The sequence below is a fragment of the Dendropsophus ebraccatus genome, chromosome 12 (assembly GCF_027789765.1).
Source record: "Dendropsophus ebraccatus isolate aDenEbr1 chromosome 12, aDenEbr1.pat, whole genome shotgun sequence".
NCBI classification, from domain to species: domain Eukaryota; kingdom Metazoa; phylum Chordata; class Amphibia; order Anura; family Hylidae; genus Dendropsophus; species Dendropsophus ebraccatus.
In genome coordinates this window covers 60871089-60882869 of record NC_091465.1, presented here as the reverse complement: position 1 = coordinate 60882869, position 11781 = coordinate 60871089, and positions in this window count along the sequence as shown.

Sequence of the window (11781 nt, the reverse complement as noted above, 5' to 3'; positions counted from 1 at the left end):
AGTGTGTCAAATGCCTCAATAGCCTCTCTGGACCAGTGTACAAGGTCTGCTCCCTTCTTGGTCAAATCGGTAAGAGGCCTAGCTATGATGGAAAACCCCTTAATAAATTTCCTGTAATAATTAGCAAAGCCTAAAAACCTTTGTAAGGCCTTCAGGTTGTTAGGTCGTTCCCAATTTTTTATGGCCGCCACCTTGACCGAGTCCATACTAAACGAATGGGGAGTAATATTATAACCCAAGAACGAGACCTCCTGGAGGCCAAACTGACATTTCGACAACTTGGCATAAAGATTATTTTGTCTGAGAAGCTCCATTACCGTACGGACATGCAACACATGGGAAGACCAATCTGGGGAAAAGATTAAAATATCATCGAGGTACACCACAACAAACCGTCCCAGATACTCCCGAAAAACATCATTTACAAAGTGCTGGAAGACAGCCGGAGCATTGCATAACCCAAAGGGCATGACGAGATACTCAAAGTGACCCTCTGGGGTATTGAATGCGGTCTTCCACTCATCACCTTCCCTGATGCGGATTAGATTGTATGCTCCCCTCAGGTCCACCTTAGAAAACCAATTAGCTCCTATGATTTGGTTAAACAGATCGGGAATTAATGGCAACGGATGCTGATTCTTAACCGTAATCTTATTAAACTCCCGGTAATCAATACAGGGACGGAGACCCCCGTCCTTTTTCCCGACAAAAAAGAACCCGCCCCCATGGGAGAAGAAGATGGGCGTATATGACCTTTATGCAGGCTATCCTTTATATATTCCCTCATAGCTTCCCTCTCTGGACAGGACAGATTGAAAATGCGACCTCGAGGGTATTTGACACCAGGAAGTAGCTCAATGGCACAATCATACGGTCTGTGTGGCGGTAATTCTTCTACTGCTTTTTCGTCTAATACATCAACATAGTCTGACAAAAATTCCGGAACCTCCCCTTCTCCGGAGGAGCATTCCGCAAGAGACACAGCATTACACTGGGAGGCACACCCAGGCCCCCATCGTACCAGCTCCCTATTGGGCCAGTCAAAGACAGGGTTGTGAGTCTCCAACCAGGGCAACCCCAGAATCACGTCAGATAACAGGTTATGCATGAGTAAGAAGTTGAGTCTTTCCACATGGACACACCCCACCTTGACCTCAAGACAAGGTGTCACATAGCGTACATTCCCCTGGGCAAAAGGGGCAGAATCTGCTCCAGTGACATTAACAGGACGCTGGAGCAGCAGGGGACATACCTCCAAACCAGAAAAAAACATAGGATTAACAAAGTTGGTCGAGGATCCAGAATCAACCTGGGCATACCCATTAATACTTTTATTCCCCACAGACAAAGAGATTGGCAACAATAACTTATTTTTGAAGGTTACCTGTGCGCCTGAGAGACCCCTTCGACAATCTCTCAGGCGCTGAAGTTTTCCAGCGATGGGCCCGGCCTGGAAGGGCATTGCCGAACTTGGTGTCCTGCCCTTCCGCAATAAAGACATAAGTTATTCTGCAGGCGATGGGCACATTGGGCTTTAGCATCGGTGACATCCAACTGCATTGGCTCTTCGGGTGATGGTAAGACTGGGAGGGATGGTTTGGGGTGTGAGAGCGGTGATACGGGGGCTCTAGGGTGGTAAAGGGTACCCTTCTCTCTCTGTCGGTCCCTGAGTCGCCGGTCAACTCTGATGGCTAGAGTCATGCTGTCCTCAAGCGAGTCAGGAGTAGGATATGCCACCAACATATCCTTCAATCTGTCACAGAGACCCACCCGAAACTGATATCTGAGAGCCGAATCGTTCCACGTGGAGAGACCGCTCCACTGCCGGAATTCTGAGCAGTAGTCCTCTACTGGACGTCGGCCCTGTCTCAATCCAGTCAGCTGTCGTTCAGCGTTAGCTGCACAGTCAGGGTCATCATACAGTAGACCTAAAGCCGAAAAGAACTGGTCGGGGCTCTGTAGGTCAGGGGAGTCAGTTGGTAGAGAAAATGCCCACTCCTGTGGTGGCCCTTGAAGGAGGGACATGATGATGCCTACCTTCTGAACCTCATCCCCTGATGAAGTAGGGCGTAACCTAAAATACAATTTACACCCTTCCCTGAAGGAACGGAATTTCCTCCTGTCCGCAGAGAACTTATCAGGAAGCTGAACAGGTGGCTCAGGAGGTGTGGGGGAGGTCACCGTGAGCTGTCGGGGTGCCGTCTCCTGTTCCTGGACCCTTACAGCAAGCTCCTGAACCATTGTGTTGAGTTGCTGCATCTGGTCCACAATATTAGTCAGGGCTGTCCGGTTGTCCATGAGGCAAATGGCGGTAAGGGCTGGCTATTCTGTCAGGACTGGCAAGAACAGACAGGACAGAGACAGTGGGCCCTGAATCTGAACCCACCACTGACCCTGCCTAATTGCCTCGGTCGACCCTAAACGGTCGCGGACAACCACGAAGGCGTTCCCTACGCTGCGTAAGTGAAACACAGAACAGCACGGACAGACAAAAACACAATAAAGAATCGTAGAACAAGCCGGGTCAAACCAAACAGACAACGCAGTACAAAGTCGGTAAACAAGGGATAGTCGGGAGTCAGGCTGAGGTCAGAACACGAGTAGTCAGGCAGAAGGGATTAGGACGGGATACGCAGGAAAAGGACAGGGGGAGCTGGGATCAGAATAACTAATAGCCAGCGATTACTAGCTGGCTTTCACTTTACTTTATACTAGACCAGGAGCCCGGACCAGACACTGATTGGTCCGGTCTCCTGATCCAGCAACAATACAGCTGCGGCGCTGCAGACCAAGTGGCAGAGCGATCTGCCACTCAGCCTGCATGAAGGACGCATCAGCTGTGCCGGCTGGCCGGCTGACTATCACGTGAGACCGCGGCGTCCCCGGTTACTAGGGACGCCGTCGGGTCTCCGTGACGTCACTCGGCTCCAGCGGGCGGAGCTCCGGCGCGCTCTCGAGCCGGCCGCCGGAGCAGAGCCCGAGGAAGACGCCGCAGGAGCCAGGTCAGGTGAGTTCCTGACAGGGAGCTTAGGGAGTTAAATGCATGGCTCAAGTCGTGGTGTAGAGAAGAAGGGTTTGGGTTTTTAGAGCACTGGGCTGAATTTTCATTGGGTTACAAACTGTTTTCCGCAGATAATTTGCACCTTAATGGAAGGGGGTCCGCTGTGCTGGGGGAGAGAATCCTAGAAGGGGTGGAGAGGTTTTTAAACTAGGGATGTGGAGGGAGGACAATGTAGTATGTAATGTAGTAGCAGATAGGTTAGAGAGGGGACAAAACATTAATGTGGGAGGAGAAGGGTCCTGTGGGGGGAGGATAAGAGCAGTGCATAGGGAGATCCATATGTTGCGGATGAACAGTGGGGATGATTGTAGCCACAGCACAGTAATAAATCCTATTTCTTATAATGACGCAGTTAAACATGATGGTAATATAAAGTGTATGGTTACTAATGCCAGAAGTCTAGCCAGCAAGATGGGGGAGCTAGAGGCCTTGGTTCTGGTGGAGTCCATTGATGTGGTTGGTGTGACTGAGACATGGCTGGACACCTCACATGACTGGGCTGTCAATATTCAGGGATTTGCGTTGTTCAGAAGGGATCGGGTGGGCAGAAGGGGAGGAGGAGTATGTCTGTATGTCAGAAATGATATTAAAGTGAGTGTAAAAGATGCAATAGTGGGCGATGACTGTGATGATGTGGAAGCATTGTGGGTAGAACTACAGAAGGAGGTAAAGAGTGAAAAAAATATTCTTGGTGTAATCTATAGACCCCCCAACATTACTGAGGAGGTAGATGGCCAGTTGAATAGACAAATAGAGCGGGCTGCCCGGGAGGGAACAGTAGTGGTAATGGGGGACCTCAACTACCCAGTGTCATGATCGCGCCTGAAAAGGCATCAGTGCCACCCTCTGCTGCGAAGTTTCGACCTCTGCGCCAAAGACAGCGCTTTTGGCCATGATCCGTTCCTTGTTTTACTGTGTTTTCTGCTTATGTCATCTGTGTTCCGGTCCATGTTTTCTTAGTTCTCCCTGCACTTTCCTTGCTGTGGTCTGTTCACTATTGTGTCTGCTGTGGTGTGATTAACAGGTCTCTTCACCTCTGGCTTTGTGTGATTTCTTGTGTGTTTCTCCTGCTCCACCTATCCGCTTGGAGTCCGGGACTTCTGTTCCCTTATAAGCTTCTCCCTCCCTTCACTCAGGGCTCTTGATAGTTTTGCAGCTTGTCTGTCTGCTAGATCCTGCCTTTGTGATATTGTCTGTATTTCTGGTTTCCTGATCCCTTGCTTGTTTGTTAGCTTCTTTGTCTTTTGGTTCAGTGTTCTCCTTAGTCCTCAGTTTACCTTGTTTAGTGCTCAGTTCTTCTTGCTTTATCTCTGGCTTTGGCTTCACTGTTCTGGCTTTGGCTTCACCGTTACCTGGTTGCATCTCTGGCTTTCGTCCTCCGTTCGTTTGGTCCTCCGTTCCTTGCTGCTTTCTTGGTCCTTTCCTTCTGTGTGTCTTTGTGACTTTGCCTTGTCTCCTGTCATTGTACCTTGTTCTTCTGTACTGTGTCTTGTCTGTGTTCACTCTTATTTGAGTGCAGGGATCGTCGCCCAGTTGCGGACTGGTTGTTTAGGACCTGCACTGCAAGTAGGTAGGGAGAGTGTGGGGGGTCTTAGCTATAGGGCCCACTTGTCCTGTGTGTCTTTGTTCCCGGGGGCCCTGACACCCAGATATAGATTGGGGTCACGGTTCAGCTAAATCCACAAAGGGGAGGGAATTTCTTAACCTCCTGCAGGATAATTTTTTGGGCCAGTTTGTGGAGAAGCCAACTAGAAGTGATGCCTTGTTGGATCTGGTTATTTCTAACAACGCTGAGCTGGTTGGGGATGTCACTGTCCATGAACACCTGGGTAATAGTGACCACAATATAGTGACTTTTAGCTTAAAGTGTAGAAAAGAAAAACATGTTGGGAGGGCAAAAACTCTTAATTTTAAAAGGGCCAATTTTCCTGGGTTAAGGGCTGAACTTCAGGGCATAGACTGGGAGCGGCTGCTGTCACATACTGATGCAGCTAATAAATGGGAAATCTTCAAATCCACATTAAATAACTGTACTGCCAAATATATTCCTATGGGTAACAAATATAAACGGTTAAAATCCAATCCCACATGGCTTACAACCGAGGTTAGAGGGGCTATAAATGAGAAAAAAGGGGCATTCAAAAAATATAAATCAGAGGGGTCAGCTGTAGCCTTTAAACATTACAAAGAAGTCAACAAAATCTGTAAAAATTTAATAAAAGCAGCAAAAATTCACAATGAAAGGCAGGTAGCCATAGATAGCAAAAGAAACCCCCAAAAATTCTTCAAATATATTAATGCAAAAAAACCAAGGTCAGAGCATGTAGGACCCCTAAATAATGGTGACGGGGAATTAATAACTGGGGATCAGGAGAAAGCTGAGTTACTTAATGGCTTCTTCAGTTCTGTATATACAAAAGAAGATGGAGCTGTGGTGGGTGGGGCCAGTACTGAGGTGGGTGGGGCCAGTGCTGCTAACACATGTAATGTACTGAACTGGTTTACTATAGATATGGTCCAAGATAAATTAAACAAACTCAATGTAACCAAAGCTCCAGGGCCTGATGGATTACACCCCAGAGTTCTTAGGGAACTCAGTTCTGTAATTTCTCTACCCTTGTATGAAATATTCAGTGATTCTTTGCTTACTGGTATTGTGCCGAGGGACTGGCGTAAGGCAAATGTAGTGCCGATCTTCAAAAAGGGCTCTCGAACTTCCCCAGGTAACTATATAGACCTGTAAGCTTAATGTCCATTGTGGGGAAACTATTTGAGGGGCTTATAAGGGACTACATCCAGGAATATGTAGTGGCTAATAGTATTATAAGTGATAACCAGCATGGTTTTACTAAGGACAGAAGCTGTCAAACCAACCTAATATGTTTCTATGAAGAGGTAAGTAGAAGCCTGGATGGCGGCGCGGCTGTGGATATCGTGAACCTGGATTTTGCAAAAGCGTTTGACACAGTTCCTCATGGACGTCTGATGGGTAAGTTAAAGTCTATCGGTTTGGAAAATTTAATGTGTAACTGGATTGAAAACTGGCTTAATAATCGTACCCAGAGAGTGGTGGTCAATGATTCCTACTCCGAATGGTCCCCGGTAATAAGTGGTGTACCCCAAGGGTCAGTACTGGGCCCTCTTCTGTTTAACTTGTTTATTAATGATATTGAGAATGGAATTAACAGCAATGTTTCTATCTTTGCAGATGACACCAAGCTTTGTAGCACAGTACAGTCTATGGAGGATGTGCAGATGTTACAGGATGACTTAGACACCTTGAGTGTTTGGGCGTCCACTTGGCAAATGAGGTTCAATGTGGATAAATGTAAAGTTATGCACCTGGGTACTAATAACCCGCATGCATCATATGTCCTGGGGGGAGTTACTCTGGGAGAGTCGCTGATGGAGAAGGATCTGGGTGTACTTGTAGATAATAGACTACAGAACAGTACACAATGTCAGTCAGCTGCTTCTAAGGCCAGCAGGATATTGTCATGCATTAAAACAGGCATGGACTCACTGGACAGGGATATAATATTACCGCTTTATAAAGCTTTGGTGCGGCCTCATCTGGAGTATGCCGTCCAGTTCTGGAACCCGATTCATAAAAAGGATGTTCTAGAGCTGGAGAGGGTACAAAGACGGGCAACTAAACTAATAAGGGGAATAGAGCATCTTAGTTATGAGGAGAGATTAAAAGAATTACATTTGTTTAGTCTGGAGAAGAGACGTTTAAGGGGAGATATGATTAACTTATTTAAATATATAAATGGCCCCTACAAGAGATATGGGGAAAAGATGTTCCAGGTAAAACCCCCTCAAAGGACAAGGGGGCACTGCCTCCGCCTGGAGAAAAAAAGGTTCAATCTCCGGAGGCGACAAGCCTTCTTTACCATGAGAACTGTGAATCTGTGGAACAGTCTACCACAGGATCTGGTCACAGCAAAAACAGTAGAGGGCTTCAAAACCGGCCTAGACAAGTTCTTAGACCAAAATAATATAAATGCATATGTATAGAACCTATCACCCCTCCCCCTTCCCTGTATCCATCCCCTCCTTGGTTGAACTTGATGGACATGTGTCTTTTTTCAACTGTATTAACTATGTAACTATGTAATAGTTTAGGCAATTCTGCACACAACAGTACCAAATTTAAGTGACTCTGTACCCACAATCTGCCCACCCAAACCGCTTGTACCTTCAGATAGCTGCACTTAATCCAAGATCTGTCCTGGGGTCCGTTCAGCAGGTGATACAGTTATTGTGCTAAAAAAAACAACTTTTAAACTTGCAGCCCTGTGCCCAACTGGCGTGGTTTGGATTGTCTGTGCATTAGGCTGGCCCTGTCCTTTTCATTAGGAATGCCCCAGGCAGGTATTCTCCTATTTATCAGCTGTGTGAACACTGCACATGGGCTGGATCTTTAAGGCTCCTGTGCAGTGTTCAGTGCAGAGGAATAGGAAAAATCCTGCCAATGGCATTCCTATTGATGAAGAGGGTGGGGAGGAGGGACGGAGGGGTGGTACAAGATTAGGGCACAGTTACTCTAGGCCACGGCAGTTTGACACAGGGCTGCAAGTTTAAAGTTGTTTTTTTAGGACAATAACTGCATCACCTGCCAAACGGACCCCAGGACAGATCTTGGATTAAAAGCAGCTATCTGAAGGTACAAGTGGTTTGGGGGGGGGGGGGGGGCAGATTGTGGGTACAGAGTCACTTTGAACTTTTATTACAATTTATTCATATGTTTAGAAACTAGGTTTTTTTTGTTTGTTTGTTTTTTTACACATTTTTGTCATCTCCCTAGGGAACTTCTATAAGTAATACCATATTTGCTCGAATGGATCAATGCTGTACCCATGTACTGCATTGATCCATCATTTCTGTACTCTATTGCCCTCGGCAGCCTGTAGCAGTTGCTGATCTCAGGCAGCCCAGAGGGCCTCATAGAGGCCTTAGACTGAACTGAGAACGCATCTGCTCCACACAATCTCGCTGCTGGGAGCCAATCCCCCTACTGGATCACCAATTAAGATAATCCAAACTATATAAATGCTGCAGTAAGTTTTGACAGCGACATTTAAATGGTTAAATATCCAGCACAAACATGCTCTATACATTGTTGATGGCACCAGGATAAGCATGCTTGTCCTGTGTCGTCAACTGGTTAGAGGGAACATGATCAACCTATTTTAAGGGGTATTCCACTCAGGTAAAATACATGTTGAATGCCATTCCTTCCTAGAGATTAACAATTTGTTCATTACATGTTTTTATCTATTTAGTCTCCTTTTCCTATTTCTGAGCTGCTGCTTTGTGGTGAAGACGCAAAAAAACTGTGTGTGCTCTGTTCTCTCCGTCTTTGCTCTGAACCCCCTCCTCCCCTTTTCCTTCCGGGATAGCTCATGTAAACAGTGTCCCTGGATGGCTTTCTCTGCACTGTGTAATGCTGGAAGGGTTAATCACTCTAAGGTCACCAGATAAACCCTCCCAGCATCACAGAGTGCAGAGACAGACAGAGAGGTACGCTGTTTACATGCGCCATCTTGGAAGGTAGGGGGAGAGGAGCGGAGGGAGATTGGAGCGGAGATGAAGTGAACAGTTCACACACAGGGGGAAATTTATGAAACTGGTGTAAAGTAAAATTGGCTTAGTTGTTCCTAGCAACCAAGCAGAATCCACTTTTCATTTTCCAAAAACCCTGTGAAGAATGAAAAGTGGAATCTGATCGGTTGCTAGGGGCAACTGAGCCAGTTCTACTTTACAACAGTTTGATAAATCTCCCACACAGTGTTCTGTGTCTTTACCAGAAAGCAGCATCTCAAAACTGGGAGAAGGAGACTGAAAAGATAATGACAAGTATAGAAGAAATTGTTAGTCTCTAGGAGGGGGGTGATTCAACATGTATTTTACCTAAACAGACTACCCCTTTAAGTATATAAATATGGTGAAAAGGAGAACAACAAACCTAAGTGACCATGAATATTTTCATTTTTGAAATTCTACAGAGCCATATGAGAGTTTGTTTGTTATGGCACCAGCTGTATTTTGTAATGACATAATTTATTTTCCCATAAAATGTATGCTGAATATAAAAAAATATTTGTGGAGTTAAATGAAATTATTTTTTTATTTTCTTCTATTTTTTCATCTACAGAGCTGTGTGGGGGCAGGCTATATTAGTACAGTCTACATGGAAGGCATGGAGACCTATATAAGGCTTCCATCTGCCATGGTACTCAATCAGCACTACACAATTACGCTGCCATAATTACGCCTGACAGTTTCCACACCTGTCTACATGCTGCAATCCCTATTGATCTGGCAGTGTGATTCTAGCAGTTGCAGGCAAGTGTCAGCTATAATATACAGCCAGCACCTGCCGCATGCAGAACTCCTGAGCTCCACTGTAAAAGGCATATTGGCATTAAGGTGTTAAAATCAATGCTACCAAAAGTTAAAACTAAAAATATTTGCAGATGTGTCAGTCCTCACTATTCTGCACAATTTTGTTCAGTACTTTCAGTGCATTCATCTGCCGTGCTGCAATTCACATGACAACCACAGAGTGATCACCAACAGAATATAAAGGACAGAAAGAGATCTGCTAATTCAGATTAAAGCTATAGGTAAGAAAATTAACTACCATACTATTTACTTGATCCTTTGCATAAACTGATTTGTTTCCTAGGACTATATCTTTAATAATAAATCATTATGCAGTGAGTTCCAGCAGTGGCAACAGGAGGAATGTAATACTGTTCCCGCACTGGGGAGATTTATTAAAACTGGTGCAAGCTAATGAATGTATTAGAAGGCCCGACTGGTGGGTTAAGTGATCACTGCCAATTACATGGCTCGATAATCGTGCAGGCAGGGCTGCACGGACATTGCTAGCAAAGTCTGTGCAGCCCTTACTTTAAAGTGGTACTCCTGTGTCTGTATATAGAAAATAATAAAGATGTTATACTTACCTCTCTACGCTCCCCTGGTGTCCTTTTACCATGTCTCAGGTCCTCCATTGACCAGTGCCACCACACCAACGCAGGGGAACCCCTCTCTTCAGTGACAGCTTGCTCAGTCCGAGGCAAGTCAGTGCTGCGACCAGTGATTGGCTGACCAGGCCGTCACTGCAGAGATAGGTTCTTCTGCGCAAGTGGCAGTAGTCAGTGAGGGACACAGAGACATGGCAAGAGTACATCAGGGGAACGTAGAGAGGTAAGTATAACATATTAATTATTTTTAATATAATGACTGCGGAGCGGGGAGTTACTGCAGAGATGGGCTCTTCTGCGCAAGTGGCAGCGGTCATGGGGGACCCAGAGACACGGAAGGGGCACATCTGAGGAGCATGCAAAGGTAAGTATAACTGTGGTGTCCCACCACAGGTGTTGCTATTGGTTACACTCTTCGTAAAAACCTGTACCAGTGGCAATGTAGTAGTACCAGAGTTTTGCCACAAGATGTTGTTATTGCAAGTATGTATACCTAGATATTGCATGGCTGTAGTACCCAAATGGTTATTTTTTGTTTGTGTACCACATGGATCTACGCACCAATGAGAGTTCTTTCTCCTCTTCACCTATCATCTTTCTCTTTACTTTCACATATGCACTGCTCACCCACTCACAGCACACCTTACAGGGGCTATAGGAAGGAAGTCACATGGATGGAGGAAGTGTAGGGTCTTTTGCCTTTGGATTCTGTAGAGGAAGGACGCAAGCCAGAACGCTCTCTACAGCAGTCAAGTTGGGCCCTGGCTCCTGCCAGGTCCCCAGTCTAAGTTGTGCAGTCTAGACGTAGACCAGAGCACATGCAGCTAGATACAGTTGTCGCTCAAGTAAACTCACTCCACACTATGCAGTGTTAAATTTCAACTAGAGAGGACAAGTCAGGGATCATCCTACCCCTTGCCGTGGACAGGGAGGAACATAGTGCAGGACAGGATCCATAACAAAGTAAGGAACTAATCTGGATAGAGCAAAGTTGCTAGAAGCCTATGAACTGTATCTTGCAGTATGGGTGTCAGCAAGGAACCCTCAGCATTCCTCTCATCCCAGGTAACAAAGTCTGGGGCTTGCGTCACCTTCTAGGACAGGTCACTCGACACTGGTAGGCAATAGGTGGTGCAAAGACCAAAGAGTCAAAACACAGGCACAAGTATTCTATCTACTTTCAAGTATTCTTCTATTTCTACCTCCGAAGTTCCGGCAGCGCACAGTACTACATTGGGTTGGGACTCTCTCGACATCCTCCTCTCTACTGTTCTGATCTTCTATTTCACCTCTCATCACGCAACTCAGTCAGCACGACTGTATCGCTCCTTCTACTGCAGATCTGAACTCTACAGTATTAAGTAGCCTTTTGAGGGTAAAGTATCATATCAAGGCAAAGTTGCATTATCTGCTGCCTACCTCAAGTATCTTCAGAGTAAACAAGATTGTATTTATGCTAAAGAGACTCTGTGATTCCTTGTCAAGCACCGACACAGCACACACACCTTCCTTGGGTCATCTCCCCTTTCTGTGGGTGGCAGTATCAATAGTCCGGGTGGGTCACGACTCCACTCCGGACCACCGTGATAAGTACCCAATGGACCCCGCAAGAACCCGGCGGGTCACTGTACACAGGGGAACAAGGTATAACCAGCCCATTAAAATAAAAGCAGGTGTGCCACCATACCTGTGTGCCCAACCAGCACTGGCGCCACAACACAA